The 25,599-nt window shown below is 38.1% G+C and overlaps 1 protein-coding gene across 1 annotated transcript in view; it reads right to left on the reverse strand.

Moving 5' to 3' along the window:
- lrrc4ca (leucine rich repeat containing 4C, genome duplicate a) overlaps positions 1 to 25,316 on the reverse strand; it is a 140,505-nt gene extending 115,189 nt beyond the window's left edge. The window contains exon 1 of the mRNA XM_056740586.1: positions 25,199 to 25,316. The gene's annotated coding sequence lies outside the window, so the exon portion shown is untranslated. The remainder of the gene's footprint in view (positions 1 to 25,198) is intronic.
- Between the last annotated feature and the right edge of the window lie 283 nt (positions 25,317 to 25,599).

Raw genomic sequence — 25,599 nt, forward strand, 5'->3', positions numbered from 1 at the left:
TGACGATGTGAAGGAACGTGAAATGAAGAGATCTGTTGTCTTCAACTCCACCGCTGAAACAGACGAGAACAAGAAATCAAGTTTTTATAAATGTTGCGAATAAGTGTGTTTCATAAATAACCGACTGCTCGAAAAAACTAGTGGCTTGCTAGACGCTAGAGTCTACTTCTGAATTTGTCCACGACGCTTGTCATGCAGTTTCTACGTCATGAAAGGCGGCAACAACGCATGATGACACCATTGACAGGTGACGGCATAGCCCTGTGTCCCTGTTTAGAATGGCGATTTTTCCACAATAATCAAGAAGTTGGAAACATTTGAGAGTACTCAACTGAAAAAATATAATAAACTAGCCTAGTGGTTTTTGGATATTTTACTGAAAATTCTTACAAACTGCACCTTGCAATATATCGCAAATGTGTATCGTATCGAAATACATAGCAATATATTGTATCGCGACCCATCTATTGTGATATGCATCGCATCGGGAGGCCCTTGCCAATTCAGCCCTAGAATTTACCTACTTTTAACAACCCAATGGATAGAATCAGTTCTGAAAATAATCTGTTCAGTAATAAGTCACATTACATAAGATCTGTTTTAAAGATGTATCACATCAATGTGGCCCAGATGTTACACAGCTGTGGTTTTCAGAACATACCCATCATCCATCTAAGCAGAGTGAGGACCGCGCGACAATATGCTCTCTGTGAGCAGTGGCAATTTTACACCAGCTCTGACCCTGATGGAAAGTTCATTGAACTGAGGCCTCTCCGCAGTAGCATTTCACGTCCCACAGTCCCTCGCAACGCAGCGCCACTGTCAGCTTCACTTATTGTCAGGGTGGCTGCACACAGAGAGATATGCGGTAAAATACAGCCATATAATATAAATCTTACAGAAGTAGATTCTGGCGAGGCTGAACTGCAGAAGCGCATGTGACCGTTTGAAACAGGGTTTCATAGGCCGCTGACAAATGTGCTTAGATTTTTCCTGCCCTCTCGAGAAACAGAAATATATCAAGATAGTAGATAAAACGTGTTTGTCGGTTTATGTTTTGGTGATGTGAGATAATACATGTTAGAGCGTAGAGTAATTTTATTTAAAATACTACAAAAATGTAAGAAACGAAGCAGGCGGGAGGAGAACTTTTAACGTTGCATCGATGATAAATGCTTTCGCTTTGTTTATTTATTATGTGTCACAGCTTCTGGTTTTTTGACAACTGTCAAGAAATGAAAATTAACTGAAATTATCACTTGCCAACAGAAAATTAAGCCGAGTGTTTAAGAAGATTGATGCTTGTGTTAATTAAGTCCGCTTAAATTCTGGTCAAAAACCTACACTGCTTAAACAAAACAATAAGAATAATAACTGGTGACAGAATTGATTATTTTGAAACAGTAATGAGTGACTTCAGAATTATGGAAAATGCATGTCAAAATAATGAAACATGACAAAAAAAAGTTTTTATCGCCCCGAAAATACAGAAATCATGAATGATTATAAATAATGATTGATTAAAAGCCATTTATAAAATATGCTGCATATTCTATTTTTATAGCAATTTGAATGATGGAAAAATGAACATTCACATATATTTTTATGCATTTTTTAAAAACACAAATAATGTTTCACACATGTTTAAATGTGAGTTTAAATGGATAGTTCACCCAAAAGTGAACATTTTGACTTCATTCACCCTCTTGTCATTCCAAACCTGTATGACTTTCTTTAATCTGCCGAACAGAGAAGGACATACTTTAAAGAAAGCTGTTAACTGAACAGTGCGAGCACCCCTGCACTTCTATTGTATGGACACAAGCCATCGCAAGTGAATGGTTGCCAGTTAATAACATTATTTAAAATATCTTATTCTATGTTCAGCCAAAGAAAGCAAATCATGCAGGTTTGAAATGACAAGAGGGTTGAGTAAATGACGACAGAATGTTCATTTTTGGGTATACTAACCATAAATTGTAAAGAATTCAATGGGAAACCTTTGAGAGTCTATACAACAAGACATTGCTAAAAATAAATTGCAAAAACGGTTTGAGAGACCTGAGAGACACAGAAAAGAGCTGCTCTGGGTAATAATGTACTTGCTTGGTTTTTGTGTTTTGTTTTTTAAAGGTTTCATTCAAAGTAATTTGCAGTTCACTCATTGTAGTTTTAGTAAAAATTACTCTTTTCAGGTTTAAACATTACAATGTCAACCCAGATATTTACTTTTTAGGCCAGACGAACCCGTATGGTACCTTGCAACATTTATTTCTCTTTATAAAATCCCAAACTCTTCACATTGATGACATTTGAGTAAACAAAGTGCAATGCATTAGGGTAACATAAGCATTCATTTTCTAGCTGTTTTGTTTTAATTTGGCTCGCCAAAATAATTCACAAACATGATTTCCTCAACCTCATTTTGTGGCGCTCTCTCCATCTTCCAAAATAAGGAGAATTCGGCCTGTTTGGGTGCCTCTGCCAGCCAGTGCTTCTTTCAAACAGATGAGCTAGATTTTCTTGTTTCCTGGGGCATGTTGGATGCTGGCCTAGCACTCTGCACCAAAGCCCTACTCTCCAAAACAGCTGTTATCTCTTTATTTGCTCCGAGGGAAAAGCTCCTTCATATTCCGAGATGATCCATTTGTTATTTTTGTCATCCGCTGGCTAGTGGCTGGAAGAAAAGGGTTGAGGGGTAACAGACTACATCAAGTCAGTAGTTATGCAGGAATTATGCAAACGTTTGCACGACTCCGGGTATGCCTGATCTGAGCGGTCAAAACGTTTGTGACCCTGTGAGAATGTGGTGGTACTAGCAGGATCCAAAATAGAGCGACAGACCGGGAGAAGAATCTCTCAGGACACTGCGGGGCGCGATGGGCCGAAAACATCAGTACGTGATGCTGAGGGGTAGAGACAGAAGATTGGTGCTTCAGACAAGAAACAAGCCCCAGGGTTCAAAGTTTAAGTTGTGGCAACAGATATTTTGGAATAAACAAGACTTTAAAAACAGCTGAAATGTTTGACTCATTGTGTCTTTGTATCACATTTGGAAACAGGATGTGACAATGTCCCGGATGTCACATCATTTGACATCATAACTAAGCAAAAGAAAATCTAGGTTGGGTTTTAATTTTAATCATGAAAGGATTCCAAAAAGTACACTGTAAAAATTTGCTGTAGTTTTTGCAGCAGGTTTGTCAGTAACTTACCGTAAATTGAATTACAACTTAATATACTCTCCAATTAGTACTGCTTTCAATTACATTATTCAAAATTAAAACACTTTGACTTTTGAGATTCAAAATGAGCAAGAAGATACTTGCATTAGCACAGCAACACATGCAATAAAAATATTTTTTTTCCAAAGCCTTTTGCTCTTGTTTTCAGTAAAAATATTTTAAAATATTTTAAATTACGACACATTTACATAACTAGAAAAGTGACCCAAGAAGTCTTGTTTTATGAAGAAAAAAATATATATAAACTAGGTCAGTTTAATCCATAAAGCTAAATTGTACAAGAAATCTACAGTAAGTTACAAAGTTTATAGTGTTCCAAAAGCAATGTACAGTATAAACAACAACTAGCAGCTCTAAAAAAGCTCTCTTTTAAGATAAATGAATGGTGCAAAATAATGCCCATGTTCAATCAATGCAACCATAGCGCATCAATTCTTGTGGTGTACAACAGCGGTCGCAAGAAAAACAACTAGGGTACAGTCGAACTTGAGCCGAATGCATCTGGGTGTGAAATATGACATCTTTAAAAGCGTATCAAGAGACAGTTTTTTCTATAGAAATTTCTAGAATGTTCTGAATGAATAATATGGCGACCTATAAACATCATTTTAGGCGATAAGACTTTTTTTAGAACAGCTGTAGGAAAAGCTTTGTCGTATGTACATTACAATGTGATCGTCCTTAGCGGCTGCCCACTACAAGCTCATAAACTCATAAAGTTTGACACGGACAGTGTTTACGGCCAATTGCAGTTCATCACGTATAAACTTCACATACGGATTGTGACTCTCTCAGACCCCTTGAGACCGTCCGGGAGTTTCATAGCTCGTCTAACAATCCTTATTTTCTTCTCTTTAAATCATCGGATCTAGGCATCATTCTTGTTTAGTTTGCTGGGTGATTAAATCGTTTGCAATCTGCCACTATTATCTGGCTTTTCCCAGACAAGATATTCAACCTTGAAGAAACAGAGGGACACAAACCTCTGATATAAAACATGCTGCATTGTAAGCAATTATATTTGCTCAAATCAGGGAATTGACTCAGAACTGACATGCACTTGCAAGCTGTAAAGATGTGAAGGCATGTTTGGTTTTGTTAGCAATACTCAAGATATTCAGTTGAAGCTACCTCAGAAATCAACTGAAAACAGACAACGGCATCATAAGATGTCTGTTTTAATCCTTTTTATCTAATCATGCAAATTTTTATGAAAGTATTTGGAGACACTTAAAATTGTTTGTATTTCATTACATTAGATACATAGTATTTAACTAGGTGGCAAATCCAAACAAATGGTGATCTCAAAAATAACATCACTTCATTATTTTCTGTTACTTTTAACCAAATGGTCTCGAGATACATTTACTCGATGTATATTATTAGTATACAATTCAACATGCCTGGTATAGAGTATGCACAGGTGTAGTTCGTTGTCTAAACTTTAGATATAAAAACAACCAGAAAATGTACAAATACCGTTTTCATAGTAATTGTAAAATGTATGTAATGTAAATAATGAATTGAAAATAAAATATGTATATATAAATATTTGGGGTTGCTAGTGAATTCTAGTGAATGAATGAAGTGTTTCCAATAGTTCTACACACAGTAGCAGGATAGCATTAGTTCCAGCGCTTGGCTGTGTTACAGATATAAAAATAGGGCAAATTGAAATATCTTAAAATGAAATGACCCGTTGAACCTTTTCATTTACTTTTCATTAATAAAACAGAAAGAACAAAGATCTAAATCTGGTCCAAACTCAAGGTAGAAGAGTGTTCTTTGAAAACAAATCTGATTCAGAGTGCCAGAAAGGTAAGAAATAACCCTGTGAACTCAAAAGGACTCATGCATATTTCATTATCCATAGAACAGTCACTCCCGCACATCTGAAAAAATGGCTTTGGATTCATCATACCCTGCATTTAATAATTTTGGATGACGATGGAAACATCTTATGTATGTGTGTAGATACATCTGCTTAACATTGTTTTTCTGGTTATTTCTCTCTGGCCCTATTGAGAACAGCACTCCTGTACTCTTTACTGCTGTATACAATATGTATGCAGTGCACAGTTTACACATTTTTTGTATGCATGGTATATCCGGATAGCCTACAAAACCTAATGTACTTTTCATGACAACAGACTCTGTGAGGTCATGAGACAACATTATAGCATCTGCATAGTAAGTCCAACAAAAAAAATCTTCTTAAGCAGTATTTTTAGAACATATCCTATCTTTGTCATACACACACAAACTCTCTCTCCCTCCTTCTCTGCTGAAAATGTTTCATTCCTTCAATTTTTGGTTCATTTAGTCCGGCTAGTGTCCAAAGCAACCCAACTCAGTCAATTATATTTAGAGCTTTTTACCTTCTTTTCTCAAAGTCTGAAAAAGAATGAAACAACGGGTACTTAGACCACAAACTGTCAGGTTTATTGCCTCATTGTCAACACTAATGGCAAACACGGCTTTACGGTGTAATCGCACACAGACGCTGAAACACAAACACACACCCGTCAACCGAATCCCACGTATCACAATACTGTCAGCCCGTCTGAGGGGCGGCGTGAAGCTAATTCTCCAGCCCTTATCAGCCTCGCTTTTGCCGCCCATGTCCTGCGCTGTCAAACACAGATGCCGTTTTTAAAACATAATCCTGTTGTCAGTGTTTGCGCTGGGACTCGGTGAGAACGGCAGACAGAGGTAATTAACGTCCAGATGTGCGGCTATCCTCCGATTAGCCGTTTTAATACGATGCTTGCCTGAGTGAACCGGCGATTGCGAAGAAAACGCAAACAACGACGTTACAAGAGATAAGCTCTGTAAATAAATTAAGTAAGCACCAATTTGTGCATATTTAGCTTAGTTTCTTGGCAAATGCTGAGCTATTGTTGCTACAGCTATATTGATTTTCATTACGATTATTTCTTTAAAGTCTGAAGAACTCAATTCAATTCAGTAACACAAAAAATCATAATAAACGTAATTGTAGTAACAAATTGAAATTTTGAAATTTACAAAACTCTGAAAACAACTATTAGATGTTCTAGGGTACTAGATGTTCTCAAATGGAAAAAAAACAGAATATTTAAGTGTAATAAAGATGAAGAAATAGTGATGACTAATATTCTCATCCTCCGTAACATGTTTTAAAGACTCTTTAAACACATACCAATATATTTACATTAAGTTTGATTTTATGTGAAGAAACACAACATCTACTAGTACCTTTCAAATACATACCAGGTTAAAAAAAAAATCATTTAACATTTTTCTAGTTAAAAGCTCAATATTCTTGTCACGCTGTGTACACAACTTTTTCTGTTCTCATAACCGATACAGGTAGTTTTTGTATACTTTTTATTAAAATACAATTAATAAAAACTTGCTTATACATCATGGCTTTGATTATTTTATGCTATGGGATTGACATGGTTACGGTAATGAGAATTTGTGATACAAACGTCGCGAAATGTGTTAAACTGTCAGTAACAGTTTGGAAATGAATACTTTTAAGCATGTCGTTGTTTTAAATTGGTTAGAAGGAAATGTGTTTTTAAGAAAATCATGTTTAAGATCTTTAAACTTTAGATGTCATGAGATTCACCCCACTACAGATAAAGTTATCTAAAAGTGTTGGGGAAAAAAGCTCATTTAATAAATATAAATAGTAATAATTACTGAAATCCTAAAATGCCCTTAGCTATTGAAATTAATAGAGAATCGTATTATAACAAATTACTCTCACCTTCCCACATATTAATGAACAAACAAATAAACAAACTTGGAATAAATATCACGGTCAGACATTTAAATGACCCATGTGGTCCTGTACAAAAATAGTTATTATTCTTCTCATCAAAATGAGAGCTAAAACCAGTCGTGCTTTAATACACCGCATTCATAACTTCACAGTTTATCGAGCACTAAGAATCACACAGCTTGACCTCCATAAGACGCTGGGCACAGAAATCTTCTCAACAGGCAAAGAAAGCTATTTATAAAAGCACATGCTAATTAGCTGGCGTACTGGAGTGGACAGCCGGAGAGCAACCTAACCAAATATCCCCTCTGCCAGACCGCAGCCCAGATATAAACAAGCAACTCTACAGAAAAGTGCCATCAAAAATCTCATCCTCTGATCTGCTTTCATCCCAGGCCGCAGAAAGTTGCATCAACTCTTGTTCTCTAGATTCATCAAGACAAAACAAAACGAAACAAAAACAATGATGAGGGTCTCCATCTACGGCGGTACCCATTGACTTGCATTGGTTTTGTGTCTACACAATAGACATTAACAGTCTTCAGAGGCCTCTTTTGTTTATGTCCCACCCAACACACTTGTACAGTAAGTTTTACGGAAAAAAAAAGAGATTGAGAGATGTTCAAGTCCAAGACAAAAATGACAAGCCCGATGTGAAAGCGAGAGAGCTACGATGTGCGGTAGTCTGCAGTGTCTTGTCAAGGGGGATGGAAGTGTGTACACTCAAAAAACATTTGGGCTTGTCGACTCCAGGATTTCATTTTAAAGGCCGACGGATTTGATTCCACATGCCACCCTCTCTGACAGCCGGCACCACGGGCCGAGATGCTTTAATCCGAGGATAAGCGAGTAGAAGGAGGGATTTCTACCTGCTCATACTCGCATACACTACGGCGATACAAGAATACACTGTACCTGGGGCCAATCTCTCTCGTGCAGACTGAACCTCTCAAGTTAACACTAAACGCATGCTCCTGTCAGCAGTAAGAAACAAGGCATTTCAACAGGTCTGCTTATAAAACAGAGAAGTGTTAAGGGTCCACACCTAGAAACGCATGCTTGAGGTGTGTTCATGGAAAAACTTGAAGGATTTCTTGAGCCTAATTGGTATTATATTGTCATTTGTCAAACTGGAAATGCAAGGTCAAGTCAAGCGCATTGCGTTATGGGACACAATCTGCAACGCATTAATTGTGGTCACATGAGCATTCTATGCATACAGAACATTTACATCCTGAACACAGTGTACATACCATAGACAGCAACACAAAGAATAGCATGTTAGACATGTATGTTGTAAAAGATGATAGATGAATCTAAATGACCATGATATGTCAATACGAATACCCAACAGCAGTCATTTCTCTTAGCTAATCAATAAATTTGTCAATAAAGTTAAGAACTGATTCAAAATTGAAGAGTAATTTCTCTGAAATGACATAACTGCACATCTCACAGTACCATGCTAATCTCATCATAGAAAAAAAAATAAGATCACATCTGATCTTATTTACACATCTGTTATATATCAATACAATAGATATATTACTGTATATTATATTATAATTACATAGCATAGCCTAAAAGAGATTTATCTTTAATGTTATTTTTTGCTAAGTTTAGGTAAATTTAGTAAACAATTACAGTTCATTTGTTAACTATCCACCCATATTTTAGTTTTATTAAGATGTAATTTGATCAAATAAATATTATATATACCAATATATATGTTTAAAATTCAATTAAAAATACATAAAAAGTATTATATCCTTATCTCTCTTTTAGTTCGTTTAGTCGCTCAAGGTCAAACTCTTATCCCTAGGCCACGTGATCCCTCTGGACCCTTAGGGTGACTTGTGTCTTACTATTACCCATAATCACCCTCTAGACTGAGCCTCTGAGCCCTGTTGTCCTGTGGCCTCAATTCACGCCCCCTACGCCCCAGGTAAGGCAACACATCCTAAAGAGCGGCTACTGAACACTGTGCGCCATTTTTGACTCTATATAGGTCGAGATTGAAAGCAAGCCGCTACATCTAATGCAAAAGATATAGTTCTTACTGAAATGTGAAAAATAACACAGGTGGGGGGTGCAGATCCTGCTAATGAGGATACTTCATCAAAGAACGTTTTTTAAAGCCGTGGCGATATTTCGGCGGGAATCTCGCATCCACAGAACCTGGCGAGAGGAAAGACAACAGTCATCAATTGTGCGCGAGTCACGGAAACATGAAAGGTCCAGCTCGACAGTCATTTTTCTCGACGGAGGGGCTGAGATATCCTGCGTGAATATATGCAAGCGACATTGTCAGACCAAACAAAAATAAACAGGCATTATTATTCAGCGTCGGGTAGCTTCTTTAAACAGAAGCGCGGCTAGCTTCAGGCTACTCATCATTTAAAGCATCGAGATACACTTTTGAAAAGAAGCTAGACTACAAGCAGCTAACCAAAGTACATTTAAGATACTTCAGTGGGGACAGTAAAATATAAAAGAACTATGGATTAATATAACATGTGATTTACTCCGAGCCATATTTGTATCGAAAACAATTAGATTTTTGAAATAAGAAAGTGACAGCGTTAAATAAACCCAAGCAAAGAGCAGTATGAGTACACTCTTTGCTTTATTACTCATCGCGGTTGTAAGCTGTTTGCTTTCTACAGCCCTAAAAAAAACTGAGAAATAACTCGGGCCGGACCGGATTGCAGAAAACACAGTGCCCGGTCAAACTTGCAGATGGTGACTTCAACTTTTTAAAGTTCATTTTAAACCGATCCCAAGATTTGGTAACAAAGGACAGCATAGAAAGTACTTTATTTGAACTGCATAATACGTGTCAATACACACCTTGTTGATTATTGGAAGATATTTTTTGTCATCAAGCTACGCACACAAAACCTAACTAACCATCTCTTTAGCGGAAAGTGTATAAAAAACCTATCTGATAACTTGTTTCCATTTTCCTTTTCAAAAGCTGCACACGCCCGCAGACATTAACTTCCAAATTGAGTTCGGAAAGGCTTTTACTTCACAAAAGGTGCCTTTTCAGGCATTCATGGAGAGGATCGTTGTGAGTTGGCGGGGCTTGGCTTATTTCAATTTAATTCAAGAGTTGAATTCTTTATGGACAATTTAACCCAACTTTGTTCCATTTTTGTTTTCCCATTTGGACCAGGGGCCATATGTTTCCTGCGGGGCGGAGACCGACACTAGCCGCAATGCCGTTTAGGGAATAAGGCAGCAATATTCCGTCGAAATGTCAACAATATAGCACTCCCACGTATCAGCTTCTGTCCCTGCGGGCGTTGTAAAAGGAAAACGACATTTAAGAAACAATGCCAGCAAATACCACGCGACCAAAGATGGAGTGCAACTCGTAGCACCGCTTTTTATTATTGTCGTCGGAGAAATTGTTGCATATGCTAACAAGGGTGTTTTTTTTTAAACGCCACATGATTTCTTAGTTAAAAGAACCCAGTTCTTGCCTGTCTGTCATGTGGTCTGCAGGGACTGGCTGTTTTGTGCTCCTGTCTGGTCATAATGAGGCTCACAAAAGCACGGTATAGACAGAAGAATATTTTCCTGACGTTGATGAATAGCTAGCATGAAAGCATGGGTTTCTCCATAGAGCGCAGAAAACATTAGCATACCGCCACTAGGAAATAGTGAGCCATATAATTACTTTTAGGAAAGAATGTGGTAATCATGACTAATTGTGCCTCAAAGTAGGTCTACCTACGGATAGACATGAAGAGATGCATCAAAAAGATAAATTGCTAATTTACCCAAATTCAAAACATTGTTTCGTCAAAAAAATGAACAGCACCTCAAACCGGATGTCACAGGAATACGTATTCTATGAAGTTGCACATTGTTTATTGCACAAAAACATACGATTATTAGACAAAAAGCAGGAATGAAGCTCCACCCCTTAACACAACTGTCACTGGCGAAAGCACATAATACAAAGACATAAAAAATTACAAATATTGAAATTAAAGCAGGAATGAAGCTCCACCCCTAAACACGACTGTCACTGGCTAAAGCAGATCATACGAAAACATAAATTATAATACACAAATTATTACGAATTCGCTAAAATGTAAAACTGCTTAAATTTGTTAGCACTTCAAGTTACTTTAAAAAGTAAAATCTGATTACCTTTAAATTATAAAATTAAAATCTATAACTAATCTATTCAAAATATATGCTTGTGATCACATATTAACGCTTCACGTCATGATGCTGATTTTGCTTAGCAACCTATAAACTAAACATCTCTTCTCTGTGTGCTAACAACACAAGTTTCTCCTCATCTTGACTTATTTGGGACATAACAGAGTGTTTTTCCATCTCTCCATTTTTTATTTATTTGTTTCGCTACTGCACAGCCAAATCTCTACTGGTTGACACATTCCACCCTCCATCCCTACCTACCCTCACATTGCCCACTCCAAACAGTGTGTACACGTAACATTTAGATTTATTCTTATTCATGTCTGCATTTAAAGAACTGTGCCTGTCAAACATCAGAAATGCTCCGTCACAACTGACTCAGCAGTGCCACAGATAACACGTGCACTCCCGTGTGTGCACGTTTCCGAACTTGACTGCGTAGGAACGCGGCCATTATTCTAAAGCAAAGCTACGTGACGGCGCGAGGCCTCGGAGCGGCGCCGTGATCGATGGCGGCCATTAATCACGCCAGCGCCGCGGCTGGAGATTGATGTGCAGAAATTCAAATCTTCAAGCAGCGTTTTGGAAATTAAAGCAGTGTGGCAAGGTTAGGATCCCTGCTGAAGGAGGGAGCTTTGGGAGCAGTGAGCTCCCCGGAGGAAAGGATTCTCACCATGAGCTCTTGGGAGATTCTTTTAACCTCTGAACCGCCAGCTGTCTCAGCCATCTGAGTGCTGGATTGTCATAGCGAGATACTGCGACTGAAAACTAGAAAGTGAAGAAAAATGAAACACCTTTACATACCTAAAACACCTTTTGTAGGTCTTTCATATTGAGCTCATGTAATAGAGGAAATAAGAGATTTAACAAAAATATGAGTTTTAAAATATAGCATTGACATATGTTTATAGTATGTATCTAAACACTTTCTGAGCTTTTTCCACTACGCCATTAATTCAGTCATCATTTACTCACATGTCATTCAAAACCTGTATATTACTCTTTCCTCTGTGGGAAAGAAAGTATTTTGAGAAATGGGTTAGGGATTTTCTATCAAAACGATGGAAGTCGATGGGGTGCGTTGTTTGGTTACCAACATTCTTCAAAATATCTTCTTTTGTATTCTGTAGAAGATTGATAGTGATACTGGTTTGTAATGCCATGAGATTGGGTACATTTTGGGGTGAACTATTACTTAAACTACTAAGAGCACAAAATGTTGGTTTAATAGGTTGAAATCAATACCTGGTGCGGTCTTAATGCATTTTTCTTAATTGTCATTGTGTCATTAGCTACGCAACATCTCAAAAACAAACTATTAAAAATAATTAAGAGTCAAGTTTTGATTTTAAAGAGCTTTCCGAATCAGTCACTTGAGACACCATTTCCGTCATGATTCAATAAACAGCATGGCAGCTTATAAGGGTTTTATAATAGAGCCTTTGACACCACACATACTGTGTGTAGTTGTAATATCAGTGATGGGTTATGGGTAATGTCACCACCACGCCAGATACACTTGTGCAGGCTCAATAATTTAGCCGCTTGATTTCCCAGTTCACACACAGACATTTACAGTTATCTGCTGCACTGGTTTTGAAGGAGGCAGGAGTTCAACGGCGTGCCATTCGCGGGAATGTTTTACTGTGGTACATAAAGCAGAGAAGCAGATGGGAGGCGTTCGACATCATCGCTAATAAACCTCTGAATCAAAGCAAACAGAAATGGAAGCTAAAGGGAGTGGAGGTTGATTTATAGCGTCAGCTCCCAAATGCCTGGCGACAAAGAAACGGGGAGGGGAATAAAGGTACTCGCTTGAAAAAACATTACACGCTATCGTGATCGGCTCCCTTCAGATGCGTGTTTGCGACGACGGGCTAAACTCATCAGAGGTGATGATATTGTTCATTCCGCTTAGGACCCGAGGCATTGATTTCACTTCTGCTTTCCATAAAGTGCCCAGTTCTACAGGGCTCTATAAATTCATTCAGTCAGTATCTGGGAAAAGGGCCGCGTCTCACGTTGTTAATTTAATAAAGAGTTTGGGAAATGGATTCCAAGTTCAACCCTACAAAGCCATCTCAACTGTCCTAATAGCTTACTACATGATGGATACTTTCATTCCGTTTCTTTACGTTATGTTTTGCACAATTTTAAAGATGTCCTATTTTAATTGTAATGTTAATGCTGCCATTTTGACTTCCTCAACTAAAACCTAATGTCAAGATCAATACATTACATTGACTGTTGACTATTCAAGGCCTAACGTTGGTCTGCCTAGTAGTTTTTCTTAATATAGATTACTGCAAAAACAATCCATCTGTACAAATACAAACGGGGAGGGCATTTAGGTTTGGCCACAAATTTTTTAAAACCAATTTAGCTTGTGTCTACATTTATATCCTTCCCTCTTTAGTTGCTTTTATTACGTGGCCTTATGGTTTGTCTGTTTTGTTCCCATGAAGTTTAGCCATCGAACGTATTTACTTCCTCAGCCTCTTTCTGAAGGGCTTAATGGCGGCCATATTTAAAGAGAAACAACCAAACACAATTGAATGTTTTTGGTATCAGTGAAGCGTACATCTTGTTCTGCCACACTTGAGTACATTCAAATGAATACTGAATGAATTCGGTTTCACAGCAAACAAAACAACAAAATAAAAGTCTTACTGGACACAAACTTTCATCACGCACAGACGTGTTTCTCCTTCTCCTGAACTCTCAATGCTTGTGAATTATATACCTTAATCTTACATAATAATATTATAATATATTTAAATTATATAATACATATTTATTTTCATCTCTTAGACATCCAGTATTTCAAAAGAAAGAGCAGCTTGCTTCAAATGCGAATCATTGTTATCAACAAAACACATTTAAAGAATGAAACTTATTCATCCACATTCTTATTCTGATTCGTGAATAACAAACTCCAGTTTTCGACACAGATAAGATCAAAGGAATGGATTACCGTTTCATCAAAAGGTGCATAAATAAAATAACGATCAATAAAAGCTTGTTGTTATTGGTCGATGATGCACATCAATGAATTAAAGAGTTGTTTCTGACCTTATAGCGGACCTTGGTGACCTTGTGCGGTTTTTATGCATTATTCTTTTAAGCTACCCAATGGCATTAGCCTGCCATTAGATAGCGTATTATGAAAGCAATATACAACTATTGTCTAGAATCTCAACAATTGCATGGGGTCACATGGGGACCTCTGTGACAACTAGCCCTGGTCTACTTGATCTACTTGCTTGAAAGCAAATTGCCAAAACAAATAGCCGATGAGGTTATTCTTTCCCATCTGGATTATGACGAGACATTTCAACATGCCAGAACTCTCTCTGATTTGCATTTGGAGCCTTCATGTTGCTTTCCCATGAGAAATATGATAACCGAAATGGTACATACCAAGTCACCATTACCAAGTCGCATTTTGCAAGAGGCTACGTATTTTTGCATCACTGATACCTTTAGAGTGTGTTTACTGTGAAATTAATTCCCCAGTCCCTTTACATAACACAATAAACGCTAATTTCGCAAAGAGGACGTGATGAATGTCAACGAGACACTCTGGGGACCGACGTGCGAGCAGAGATGCTCATGTGGAGATCAGGGGAGTCCCAGGGGCAGTATCCCCTACAGCTTGGCAGGTTGAAAAGCCTGTACGAAATAAAGACTACTGCCAGGGAAAGAGGTGCCCATGGGAAGGAGCGTTTTATTAAAAATAAGAGGGGCTAGAGACGTGCCATGGAGAACAAAACTGAAGGGGAAAACCATTCGGGAATTCTTGGCGAAGCCAATTGGATATTATGCCATATTTGTAAAGGAAGACCACTTTTATGTGTGTAATACGTTATCTGGGTGTGCATAAAAAATAGTGTACGTATAACTACAAGTGAAATCGTTATTAACTGATTAAAAAAAATATCATTTCAAACATTACAATGGTCATTTACTCACCGTTGTATTATTTCAAGTAAGTGTACTCTGTTTTGTAGGCTTCCCATAAAAACAAAGCAGAATATTTTCTAAATAATTCACTTTAAATTCATTCCAAACTTGTATGACTTTCTTTCTTTGGCAGAACACAAAAAAAGGTATTTTGAAGAACGTCGGTAACAACACTGGATCCCATTGACTTCCATTGTATGGACACAAAAGCACAGAGACATTTCTCAAAATAGCTTATTTTGTTTTATTATGTTTTGAACAACATGAGGAATGTAAATGTTTGGCTGAACTTGCCCTTTAATTCCTTCAACTACCACAAGATTTGCATTCTTTTAACATTCCTCCAAAAGTCGAATTCTTAATGATTTCAGCATCCCCTCACATTGCATGCAAGACCATCCGCAGTCCCACGGCTGGACTACAATTTATGTGAAGAATATTAAACTCTCAGCTCTATTGATCCCTTCCGCTCTTTATGTGGCATCATCCTGCTGGGAATAAGGGTTGAGGTCTTGTTAGGTACTTGCCAGGAGAAAAAGCATCCCCAGCAACTTGACAAAGTGACATCATCATTCCTGCACTGTCAAAACCCTTTTGGCCAAGACCCTATTAAGGGTGCCTTTGTACATACCAGAAAGCAAACATGCCTTTATACAGTATGCATAATGCATGTTCTATATGTCTTTGCCAATGACGTAACACGATTAGAGGTTTACCGTCACACTGAGCGTGAGGTCAATACCATTCAGAAGATGTCAATCACGAGAAACAGATCCTGTTTTCTTTTGCAGGAAGGTCAGGGGAGAGCAGGTCAGGTAAAAGGGAAGCTGTTAGATAACCGAAGACTGATAGAAGCACTCAATGTTCCTTTCTTATTTTTTAGCTTTCGTTCAACGCAGTGGGAAGCCATTTCTGGCTCACAGGGCTTAAACTCCCCTAAGGACACCCTGCTCTGTAAATGCAGTGTGAAAATGAGTCCAGATTAGATCATTATTAGTCAAGTCTTTAGCTTCATCTCGCGTTTGCCCTTCAAAAATCCGCACAGCTCAGTCAGGGCGGTAGGCGACGGCTACCTGCCGATAAGATATTTATGTGAAGCGATACATCAAGTGTTCCTCTTCAATACTGCTGCACTGCAATTAATAATTACTCAATATGTTATTCTCTTACAAACCTTAATGGCTTTTATTCTTCTGTGGAACCCAAAAGAAGATATTTTGAGAAATGTCTCTGTGGTTTTGTGTCCATATACAATGCGAGTCAATGGCGGCCAGTGTCATACATGTCTGGAGTGACATGTGGGCCAATAAATTATTATATTTTCATTCTTGTGTAAACTATCCCTTTAAGAGGAAGAAGTAACAAACATGAGACAAATGCAGACTGATAAATATGCACGAAAATGTTTTTTTGCCTTAAATCATAAACTTAGCAGAGATAGACTCTTGAACAACAAATCCACATATTTTGCATCACATGTCTGTGATGAATCAAAATTCATCAGTCTCAAAATGGTTAACAGAACAAAAACAGAGCTAAGCAAGTACATTCTAAAAGCTTAACTAGCGTCACAAACACACATAAAAGATAAGCCAACTTTTCATTCAACATAATAATGTTGTTTTTATTTCAGTGTTCTTTTCAAATCTCTCATTAAAGATGGTTTATTTATTTCGAACACTGACTTGAGAATTTTGTTTAAAATGACTGAAAAGAAAAGAACGGTAAGGTTTGATTCCAGAGCTGAGGCTTGGTACGGAATGTTCTTTTCCAAGCGGATGTCAAAACTCTTCTGTAAATCCTGACTGATGCTTCTTTTGATCTCATGAACCACTGGCAACTCTCCATACTGTCCTGATGTCAGGGATTCTACTCTAACTGAAAAAACAGAGTGTGCCGACAACCAGGTTTCGCTTTCACATTCACTGATTCACTTCACAAATCATACAACTCATAAAGTATAAACTTTCTTGACAACGCTAGTATCCAAAATGGAGGTAAACATTAGACTGGCCAGGAGAGAAATGTTCACCGCCTTATCTGAAAGATCTCTCAAATTCCCTGGTATCTATTTCATGACATGATTTCTTGCCGCGCTTGGTGTAGTTCTGCTAGTGATCTAATGAAGAATATGTCTTGCTAACAATCTCAGAGGTGTAGTAAATGTGTTTTTAAATAGGACTACCGTCCTGAACACCATGTTTTGAGCCCCATTGGGCTCAACAATGTGGTTTCAAGGGAAATCATAAAATATTAGAAAATATTTTTTTTTACAAATCATATCTATTCAGTAAATGTAACTAAGTAGTCTGTGCATTTAAAAAAAACAATAAAAAACACTTTTAAAATGGATAAACTTGTGACTTGACTTGTGATAAACTGTCTACGGAAACAGCATCACTTCATTCTTCTGTAATTAATTAAGCATCAACGAGCTTGAGTTTAATGCTTCTCTAGGGGCCATAAAACGTTTATGGGTCTGGAGTCTTAAAAAGACACAAAGTTTACGCTTTCATAAAATCTCCTCGGAAAACCCAGATAACAACAAAAGCGTATTTATTATGTCAAGGGCTGCTGGTCCGAATTCAGAGATGAAAACAGGCTCATTTACGAGGAAAGCTCTCAGGAGCATCGTCTATCAAGAACAATTCTCTCCTGGGGGGAGGGAGGGACCCCCCTCTGCAGATAACAGTTTAGCGACTTTCCGTGTAACTTTCGCTTTGCTGCGTTTCTGCCTTCAGAATAACAACCGACGGTGTGCTTATTTATTCTTTTTAAGGAAATAACCAAATAAAAAGTACAAAAGGATATTTTGGTGAGGAAGGCGGGACGGGAGCCGTGAGGCGGGGCCGGTGGCGTGAGTGATAGTTGGAATCAGCTGTGCGTATCTCACAGAGGAAATCGGTAGCATAAGAGGACAAGCGACAGGATTGCTGATGAGAGAGGACCGGGCCCGGACATACAGTATGTTTTACGTTGGTATTTATGTTCTTGTGGCCACCAGTCGACCGTGAGGTGGCTGCCGGCATTTTACTTCCGTGTTATTGTTTGTTTATTTTGATTAAACTTTATTTAAATGTTCGCTGGTTCCCACCTCCTTCCTTTCTTCCTTACTTTTATTGAACCTTGTTACAGATATCTCTTATGAAACAGGATGTGAAAAAGACTTGATCTGTAATTGGCGTTGTAAACAATACAATATAATTGGATTTGACGTAGGACAATTGTCCGTGGCTGCTTTAACGCACAATCTCGTGTTTGTCAACTTTACTTGATCCATGTTTAATTGATGCACCGTGGACTTTAATGAGTGTATTTAATCGCACGATTTGTCAAAACGTAAATATGAATTAAAGAAGAAGACCCTTAGGAAGCCATCTGAATCTACGAGGAGACAAAAAACGTTGCGTTAGGCCTCTCCAAGCCTGTTTTCTTCCCATCTCGGGCGTTATTGTTTTGGAATCTCTGGGGTCGGCGGTATTTTGTCCGGGTCACCAACTGCAAGAGCTTTGGAGCGAATCCTATCGATTGAAACCTTTTTAAACACAAACTCACAAACTGCCTACGGACTGGAAAGGCCAAATCGTCTGTCCCTGTGCAGATAAAAAGCGAAAGAACACGAGAAAAAAGAAAAAAAGTCCGTTATCTGAAGTCGATATATATTTTCAGCGGGAAAAGCCTCATCATGAAGATAGGCAGTGTCACTTTGAAGAGAGAAATTTTTCAATCTGTGGAGGGCCGTGTGATTTCCTTTCAAGGTGGAAGGTGCTGTTTTTCCGCTAACTATTCAATTATCGCATGGGCGCCCGATAGGTCTCTCAGAGGCTGGCGAGATAGTTCAAATATTTATTCTTTTACGCTTGCGTTCATTTCTCATTTACTTTTTTGCTGATTTATTTGTTTGTTTTGTGCTCCGACGCATCACAGCAAACAACTTTGTGCGCCCTTGTTTGTAAAGGTTACTTTAGCATGTGGTTCTTTGTATTTGAAGTTTCTACGCATTCTGAAATATCACCGTTTTGTTCTTTATAAACTGTATGTTAAAACAATAAGACTGAGGCTGCGAAACACAAATATTTCATCCACAAGATATGATCAATATTAAAAATCTTCTTGTAATACATTGCAAAAAACAAGTAGTACAATAATGGACACCCAAAATAATTGAACAGCAGCAAATTACAGACACACACGCATACACGCAGGGTCAAAGACGTGAACCATCGCCCGGGTTGGAGATCTCACCTGACGACCAAAAACCTGACACTCCGGGACCAAGCCCATGTTTTGGCACCATCATCCACCTCTATTTATAGTTTAAACAATTAACCAGAAGAGACCTTCATTAGCCTGTGTTCATTCTGCAGGACCTGCCCTAGCCGAACAGGTGTTTCTTAATATTCACGGCCCTGTCTACCAGCTACACAAATCTAAGATTCGTTCCTTTCATGTTTCACTCTTTCCACTAATGGTACAACATTATTGAAGACTACCGGTGTTGTGTTGCGTTGTGCTTCATACTGTAGCGTTAAACAAAGTTCTATGTGAACAGATGCAGGGGAGGAACACCACATGTTGGCCCTTGGGCGAAGACAGCAAGGGATAGCTCACCTAAAAATAAAAATTAACATTTATTCACCCTCATGTCATTTAAAACATGCATATGACTTTTTCTACTGTGGAACACAAAAGAAGATATTTGGAGAATGTCTCCGTTGTTTTGTGTTCAAACACTGAAAATCAATGGGGGCAAATGCTGTTCGGTTACAAACGTTCTTCAAAATATCTCTTTTTGTCATCTGCAGAAGAAAGAAAGTCATAAAGGTTTGGAATAACACCAGGGTGAGTAAAAGATGAAAGAATTTATATTTTTAATTCTCTGTATACGTAGCTCATACCCTAAATACCCAGAGCCTCGTAACATTTAATGTATCAGAAACTACAAAGATAACAAAAGTAAAGTCAATTCTTCCTAAGAAATATCTTAAATTGAACAAAGTGTTCATTAGTTACATAGAAAATTCATCTTCATTATGCTGAAAACAGAGAGGCAAGAAGAACAAAACTATTTATGTTTAGTAAAATTAAGAAATGATTTAATTTGATAAAAACAAATTATTGCAAAATGTTCTTGTTTTTCTACCATGAACAAAGCAAAACACAACCACTGATACAGTACATTAAAGGAAACATTCCTATGGTGGCCAAGAACTTTTTGGTCACAAGTATTCAAATATCTTTCTGTGTGTTTAACAGAACAAATAAATGTACTTACTTATGTGGCATTATCCTATACATTTATACATAGGTATGTGCGATTCCCTGTGATCAAACCCACAACCTTCCTCTTACCACTGAGCTACACGAAAGTAATGATTGCTTATTTATTGCTAATACATAATCTCATAACTTTCATCATCAATTTTAAAACATACAGTAGTTTAAATGCACTGACCGTTCCTCTTCGACTGTCAAATGTTTTATGTACACCGCTAATAGCCCTAGCATAACCAAGCATGGATAATCTAAACTATTACTTACAGTAATGCCAACTCAAGCCCTGTTAAAAGTGTCCCTCCTGCTGATACACAAGGCCTGGACTGGGAGATGTGATTTTAATGAGCGTGACAGGGACAGGCGTCAGTGTACCAGCGTGTGAATCTCTCTGCAGTCTCTGAAATGCTGAATCATCACTTTCCCGGCCGTTTATTCATCTGATACGAGAAGCCCTGTGGCTCCATTAGCCGTTTGGAAGCGCTTTGTTTTTCCCGTTATGTAATTGTACAGAATCTGTTAGTTTGATGCATTTACTATCTGCACATCTCGCTGATGCTGTCAGTCAACGCCACCTCAACCAAGACGCTCATATGCTTTAAACAATCTTGAACAAACACGAGATTAAAGACATAACGGTTTGTCCACAGCAACATATCAGTGTAGATAACTGGAAGTGGTGCTGCTAGCTGTACATTTCTCAGGAGCGTGACAGTTTCACAGCTTTTTTTAAATAGTCTGCTGAAGCTTTTCCCGGAACAAGCAACTTTGCAGAAGTATACATGTAGCATGACAGAAAGCTACATGAGAAAAAAACACGTGGTTTCATAACATACACATCAAAGGGGAAAAGTGGTTAAGGAGAAAAGATGCAAACAGTGGAAGAACTAAAGCACATTGGAAATTTTAATCAGCTCCAATTAGGAGCCGCGAGAAACCTTTGAGAAAGAGAAACACTCGGAGCGAAAAGACAACGTTTTGATGTCATTGCATTAAAAGGCAGATCTCAAAAACATCAGGGAGGGCAGTTTATAAAGCAGCCCGGAAGCGTTTTTAATCTGACCCCCTTGGGCATGTCAAATTGCATAGAAAAACAATTATTTTCATTCCTTCTTTCCAGGGAAGGGGATTTGCTTTAATTATGAGGCTTGGTTGTTTATTTTCTAGCTGCTGGTATAACTCATTTGTTTAAAAGTGAAGTCAACGCACTTTTCCAATATTTCATTTTCATTTGTGGCGTGTATTGAATAATGGTTGATTTTAGATTAACGTCAAGTTTTAGCAGCGAGCTTGTAAATCATATTTTTGAGTTATTACACTCTGCTTCGCCACTCCGCTCAATGATTTTGCATGCAACACTACGTGTTAACAAACCATCGAAGGGAAAGTACTTGAAACGAGATCTCTTTAATTTCTCAAGTGTTTCTCCCAAACAGCAAAAAGGTCAATAGCAGACCAAGCCTACGAGCCCAAAAGATTTCAACATGACCCAAATTTCTCAAACACGAAATAATCCTCTGCACAACATCCACATGCACTTGTAGCTCAATGGCTTCACTAAATGCACAATCTAAAAAACGCTGGGTTATTTCGACCCATCGTTGGGTCAAAAAATGGACAAACCCAACTGTTGGCTTAAATTCACCCAGAGAACGTTTATATATTTGACCCAACAATGGGACAAAACAAACCAGCATTTGGGTTGAAATAACCCAGCATAGGTTAATTTATAACCCAACAGATAGGTGTGTCCATTTTTGACCCAACGCTGGACTCAAATAACCCAAGCTGACACTTCAGAACCGTCCCGATCTATGCAACCTCTGAGCAATAAAATTGTCCTCTGGGGAAACCACGTCATTTTTTTGGAAGGGGTAGAATACATATTAGCTTCCACAAACGAACAAATGACATAGTCAATCAGCCATTATGCCTGGTTTGGAAATGGAGCTGTCATTTTTTGACAGGGATACGATTACGATGATACACTAATAAGACATGTCTGCGTTTCACAGATGGACGCGCGTACACATCCACACGCGCTACAGATGGTCTCAGGTACTGTGCCCTAGAAAAAGGTCAAATTTACCATGTATCTGTTATGGAAGTATATGTTTAATAGCATAAACTGAAGTTTAATTTGCGTATTTTTAAGCTTTTGATTATTTAAGTGTGAAATGCCAACGTATTATGTCAAGTGTCAAAAAAAGCACTGCGTATAAAGAATTGCTTTTCAAAGTTGCATGCTTAGAAAGCGTATCTTCATTTGTTTTCTTGGCAGACAATTTATTACATTCGAACATAAAGAAAAAGTCGAAAAAACGAATATGCAATTACTTCTTCCAAACTTGAAAGACACAACAAAAAAACACATCTAGACACATCTAATTTCTAATCCACAACATGCACTTATACTGTAATAATACAGGTTAAGACAACCACCTCAGGGCCAAAGTATGACAATGTGCTCTATATTACCTCAGACCTCCTGTCTTACATCAAAGTGTACCGGAGTTTACGTCCGCATTCATTTTCATAACTATGTCAGTTATTATACTGTCAATCAAAGCGGTGTCATGGGCTTTGGTACCCACACTGAGTTTGTGTGGTGCATTAAACATCATCCCTCACAACATAGCTGTCACGTCCCTAATTGCATTAAGAGTGGATGAGCACTTCTGCTAACAACATAATCAAGACAACCGTCTCACGGCCCTCCGAGGACAGACAGGGACAACAGGAGGAGACGAACTCTGTCTTTGGAAGGAAACAGATGCTCATATCAGAGAGGAGAGACGGGATGCTTCCAAACTGGCATTGTCACGTCGTCTTCGATGGGAGGTGATGGGTTGTTTGAGGAGGACTTTACAGTAGTTCTAAATTAAATACTAAAGCAACGTTACTTGTCACCTTTGTAGAGAAGCCAATCCCAGAACGCATTAAGCTCAGTTCTGTCTGATTCAAAAATCTGTCCAAGATTGCAAACAATCTTAGATTTTATTTAATGATTTCTGAAATCTATTGGTCTACTGGTTGAGTAAAAAACTCAGTCACTCAGTCAGTAAAGCCAGAAAACATCCAGCTAGCTTACTAGGTTTTGGAACCGAGCCCAAAGTAAAGCAATGTAGCATCTAAGCACGTACTGTAGATATTCTCTTCGGGTTGCCCTGAGCATTTTCGGACTTTGGCTTTGCAGCGTGTTTTCACAGGGAAGGCACAAGGGTTTTACTTCCTTGGCAGAGTCTTCAAGCTGCTAAAACTGCAGTCTTGAGATCATATAAAGTTTACAAACTTTAAAAAACACAAAATCTATTGCATATAGTTTGCACAAAGTCCTTTTAAATTCGTCCATTCATGGCCAAGAAGACAGAAGGTGATCGAGCAGCTTAAACTGTTTAAAATATTGGACAACATTATGGTTCTGGACAATAATTTAGTTTTAATATACTTGCGATATTATTTGCAATAAAAAAATCTATGGTTTGGCTCATTGGGCCTTTGACTTCAAATTAATTCACACAGTCATCATTTGAAAATAAGAAATAAAGGAAACGTGCTGTTAGTCAGGTTGAAAGTATAAGATACGCATATGGAACTCATTCAATAAATCTTTGTTCTTCTGCGACAATATTTTTGACACTGTGTCTATTTGATTATTTTTTGGGCCAACACATCCCATATCAAAACACATCTGGTGCCAGTGAGATATCACAAAAAAAAAACTGTGGCATTATGGTATAACCAATACTGAACTACTTTGAAAATATACAGTATCTTCAAAAATGTGGGTACATAAGATGATTAGGTGGAGGTGGAGTAGATGGTTCAGGGGGGGTTTCATATACATCAAACACAAACATGATATGTGACCCTGGATCACAAAACCAGTCTTAAGTGGCACATGAACATTTCAACTGTGGCACAGAAGCCAAAAATACATTGTATGGGTCAAAATTATCGATTTTACTTTTATGCCAAAAATCATTAGGATATTAAGTAAAGATCATATTCCATGAAGATATTTTGTAAATTTCCTCCCTTAAATATATAAAAACATTATTTTTATGAGTGTATGGCCTGCCAGAGTGCCCCTGATTAACAACTTCAAAGGCAATATTTTCCATATTTAGATATTTTTGCACTCTCGGATTTCTGAGTTTTAAACGGTTGTATCTCATCCCGATATTGTTATATTTTAACAACTCATACATCAATAGAAAGCTCATTTATTCAGCTTTCAGATTATGTAAAAATTATGTAATAAAAATTTATTACACAAATATTGAACTTCAATTACAGTTCATTGCTATTTTGTATGTTGGCAAGTGCTCAGTGTAGGTGTGATTTTAAAATCTTTTGCTACACAAACAACAGATGCTCATCAAATCAAAAACTTAGCGCAACAACTAAAGCAATGACTTACATGTCAGAAATGATCAAGGATGTTCAACAGATGAAGACCCCAACGATTTAAATACAAAACAATCTTTTTAAGTTACTCACCACCGATGATGTCAACGTGGTGACATTCTGAATAGTAGGTTATTTCACACTGCGCTGGTGCACGCAAATAAAGTCAGCTCGCCTGTTTGACCTTGCAGCTCCCCAGAACAATTTCACAAAAGTAGTTTCACTTCAGTACATGCATGCAAGAAACCGCAGGTTCCAAAATCCGCATCGAACTCTAGATGTTATTTAACTAAATTCTCTGAGCACAGTCAAAAGTTCAGGCCAGCATCAACTCACTCAAAACCTTCCTCCTCACCTGTAGATCGACTCAGAGATTATGCACGAGTGCCTGACGCCAGTCCATCCTTAAAGTGATGCTGAGGAGACTACAGATTTGGTAATAAAGCCATTAGTCCGTAAACCAAAACGCAGACAAAGTAAGATACCACGCGTTGCTTTCCCCCTTCCTGCAATCACGCATTAGCATGTGAACGCTTGTGTGCGTTTGCCTGCACCATACAGCTTTCTGCTGCATCACATTTAGGTCTCTCTCTCCTCACCCCCCCCCTCAAACCCCCACCCCGGCTCTCTCACTATCACTTTCTCTCTCCCTCCCTCGCGCTCAGTCACACGTGAGAAGGCTCGCCGTACGGCAGGAATACAAATAAGCTGTTTAGTCTGAAGCCCTTAAAGACGCAATTGTGTTCCCCCAATTCT

The sequence above is a fragment of the Triplophysa dalaica genome, chromosome 24 (genome assembly GCF_015846415.1).
Source record: "Triplophysa dalaica isolate WHDGS20190420 chromosome 24, ASM1584641v1, whole genome shotgun sequence".
In the NCBI taxonomy this organism is placed as follows: Eukaryota; Metazoa; Chordata; class Actinopteri; order Cypriniformes; family Nemacheilidae; genus Triplophysa; species Triplophysa dalaica.